Below are 4,185 nucleotides of genomic sequence, written 5' to 3'. Positions count from 1 at the left end.
GACTTAAAAAAGTACATAACTCATTCAAACCATTTTGTGCCCTTTGTGCACTTTTCCTTTTAAAACTTTTCTCAAAGTTTAGACATGAGTAATTTTCCATAGTTGAGATATAATTCTCCTATCCCCATAGTATTGATGATAATTATTTTCCATCTAAGAGAGCTAGTGGCATACTTGCTCATCCTTATCCAAGTTGGAGTCTTTCTCAGGATGATGCAAAGTTCTCATACTTGTGGGTGATTATTTGAGTATTCTCCTTAAAATGACAAAATGTCTTTCCATATAAAAAATGAATCAAAACAAACATCTTTGTTATTTTTACCACGAACTACGAGGTTTTGATCCTCCATTTCACTTTGTTGGTACGTAGGCATGTGACTTTAAAAGGTCTTGGCAAACACAAAAGTCATAAAAAAATATTTCTTTTCCCATCTCTCCAATCTTTTGCAAACAATACCCATTTTCAAACCAAAAGGCACATTTTCAAAGAGGTTCCTATGGAGTACCATGGATGTTTAGGGTGTTATCCTTTTCCTAACTAACCCCCAAACCCTTGTTCTCTTTTATTAGTTTTATTTTAAAATTTATTCGGGTTTTGTTCATACTTTTTCCCTTTTCCTTTGGAAATAATAAAAATGCGGTGGCGACTCTTGCTTTATGAGTTAAGTTAATCGATAACTTAATCTCGAAATTTTCACCGCTACAAAATTATGCTTTAACTTTCTGGTTTAGTGATGATTAGAAATCGGTAAAGTGCTGAAATGTAAAGAACATGACGATATATCCTGGTTCCCCTTACAATCTGAGAGTACTTCAGTCCCCTAATGCAGTAAGAGATTTCACTATCTGTTTAGAACTTTGTACAAACCTATCCTAGATACTATACACAAGTTCTTAAACCAATCAATAAGGACAATCCCCTTATGATCTTTACAAAGTGAAACAAGAGAACAATCCTTTATTTTTTACTTTATTGCTTCCAACAATCCTAGACAACAAGGTATTCACACCAATCTGAATTTTATACAAGAGTTTGAATTTTGATAATAATGTATATCAATGACTAGAATTGATTTTCAATATCAAGTAATCAATTCACAATATGTTATTCAAGTGCTCAAATATTATAGTGTTGAAACTTTCAAAAATGCAATGAAAATGTATGCAGTAAGTTTCAATCAAAGTTTGTATGACAAGACACTTGTTTTGAAAATGAGAGAGTAATGAGTTTGGATTGCAATGAAAGATGTGTGTTTTCAAAATATGATAAGTAGAGTATTTATAGTACCTCAAAACTTTCTAAAAGTATATGAATGCATGAAAAGATGTCACACTTAAGGGATGCAAAAACAATTTTGTTTGAGTCAAATTTTGAATGAACCACTATCACTGCTTCAGTGGTAACAGGTTACCAAAGAGGATGTAACCAGTTAAACCTGAAGCGGTGTTAAATTATTTGAAAAAATAACGTGTGTAACCGGTTACCAAAAATGGTGTAACCGGCTACACCTGCCATACCCAGCCAAAGAACACAAACACGCGAATGTGTAACCGATTACCAAGAAAGGTGTAAGTGGTTACATCTTCTTTGAAACAGAAAAATACTTATGAAAATGAGTTTTATCCAGGTTTCAAAGATGTTAAAACATGTATGCAATATGACATGATTATCATAATTTTTTCTTGAGCATTTAATAATGAACATAATGGAAATGCTTACTTGTACCTCAACACATATGAATTAATCAAACTATCCAAAGCTATTCTTCATAACTTGAATTTGAAAATTGATACTTTTACTCATCCCTTGAGAGATTCGAAGTTGTCTTCATCAAAACATAATGTTGGAAAAACTTGTCTTCACATTCTCCCCCTTTTTGATGATGAAAATCATTGAAAGTTGAAGTGCTTGAATCTCTTAGAACATTTGAGAAGCTCTTAAGTGAATACTCCCCCTAACTTTGATAACTCCCCCTTGATCAAAGCTCTTCCTTCATTCATAGAAATTTTGACATCTTTGTTGCTGCAAAAGTTAGAGACAAACATACACTACGCCAAATAAGGGAAAAGAGGGTGCTTTTTTTAGCCTATAACAGCGCTTTAAAGCACCCTCTAATCTGGCGCTGGCATAGGTAAAGACAGCGCTTTTTTTCCTAGTGAAAGCGTTGTCTAAAGTGGCTCTTTAAGACCTTTAAGGGCCACTTTAGAGGGCGCTTTTTCAAAAAAGCACCCTCTAAAGTGGAAACATTTAAGGGGTTTAGAGGGCGCTTTTACTGGAAAGCGCCCTCTAAAGTGGAAACTTTTAAGGGTTTAGAGGGCGCTTTCCAGTAAAAGCGCCCTCTAAACCCTTAAATGTTTCCACTTTAGAGGGCGCTTTCCAGTAAAAGCGCCCTCTAAAGTGGGTGGTTATTTAAATTTTTTTTTTTAAAAAGCGCTATATTTTTTTATTTATTTTAGACAACCTGTATATTGAAGCAGTACACCCAAAACTATATAATTTGAAGCCCTTTTTCACACATTGCATTCAACAAGCCTTATATACAACAATCCATACATATACAACAATCCACTGATATATAATCGTTTAACTTCTAAAGATTCTATATACAACCAATTCATAACTTAAAAAGAAATAAAACTAAGTAGCAAAAGCATCTCTGAGATGTATGTTTTTTTTGGTAGCAGCAGTCTTCTTAGCAACAACCTCTTTTTGTTCAATATCAATAGCATGAACCTAAAATATCATAAAATTAGTTAGGTGATGTATAAGATCAAGAATTAACATTTTCTATGCATAAATATCATATAATTGTGTTTATACCTTTTTCTTTTTATGCAACTGACTCGATTTGCTGCGTAATCCCCTTATATTTTTGGTCCCTTATCTTTTGAAGATAGAATTGATATATGTTTAGATGGACATGTTCCATTGTCGTAGAGGGATACTTTCAAATATCCAGCATCATCATCTACGCGAATGAGGCTTGACGATAATAGAGCATCTCCATCTAAACAAATATCAATTGATACTTTCGAGCATCCCTTGCCCCTTGCACGAATGATTGACTTCATAATAGCCATTTTACCTGTAAAAAAGAAAACAATTAAAATCAGATGACAAATGTAAAAACAATTAAAATCATAAATATCATATAATTGTGTTTATACCTTTTTCTTTTTATGCAACTGACTCGATTTGCTGCGTAATCCCCTTATATTTTTGGTCCCTTATCTTTTGAAGATAGAATTGATATATGTTTAGATGGACATGTTCCATTGTCGTAGAGGGATACTTTCAAATATCCAGCATCATCATCTACGCGAATGAGGCTTGACGATAATAGAGCATCTCCATCTAAACAAATATCAATTGATACTTTCGAGCATCCCTTGCCCCTTGCACGAATGATTGACTTCATAATAGCCATTTTACCTGTAAAAAAGAAAACAATTAAAATCAGATGACAAATATAAAAACAATTAAAATCATAAAATTCATTTTACCTGTAATAAAGAAAACAATTAAAATAAACAAAAAACAATTTCAGAAGAGTTCAAACACATTCGGACCTAGGTTTCTAATGATACTGGTGTTGACACAAAATCATATGTTCATAGGTCGTATAACCCTAACTACTGGGTAATGTAGTCCCATTGCATGCGCTATCATGGTCACTAAAAACCTACCGTCAATAACATAAAACAGATCGAAAACAAATGTAGTCCCATTGCATGCGCTATCATGTTCATAGGTCGTATAACCCTAATAAACCCAAACTATTTAAATGACTATGAATATTGAAACTTTACAGGTCGAAACAAACGTAGCATAGACAACAATAACATAAAACAGAAATTGGGCAAAGCTAAAACAAAGCAATAACATAAAACAGAAATTGGGCAAAGCGTGTACCTTTGATTGGTAGAAGGAGGAAACGCGCAGTAATAATGTAGATCTAACAGAGGTGGAAGGAAAACGCCTTAGAACCCTAACGTGAAAAAGAACGAAAATATATAACAGATAGTGAAATAACAAAACGCGCAGTATTTTATAATTTTAATGTTTACTAAAGGGGACATTAGAGGGCGCTTGTGGAAAAAAAGCGCCCTCTAAAGGGGGCCTAAGAGGGCGCTTATGGAAGCGCTCTCTAAGGTTTTCCAGAAGCGCTTTATAAGCTGGAAATG

The sequence above is a fragment of the Lathyrus oleraceus genome, chromosome 6 (assembly GCF_024323335.1).
Source record: "Lathyrus oleraceus cultivar Zhongwan6 chromosome 6, CAAS_Psat_ZW6_1.0, whole genome shotgun sequence".
Lineage (NCBI taxonomy): Eukaryota > Viridiplantae > Streptophyta > Magnoliopsida > Fabales > Fabaceae > Lathyrus > Lathyrus oleraceus.
The sequence above is the reverse complement of the archived record's forward strand: the minus strand, read 5'-3'. Positions refer to the sequence as shown.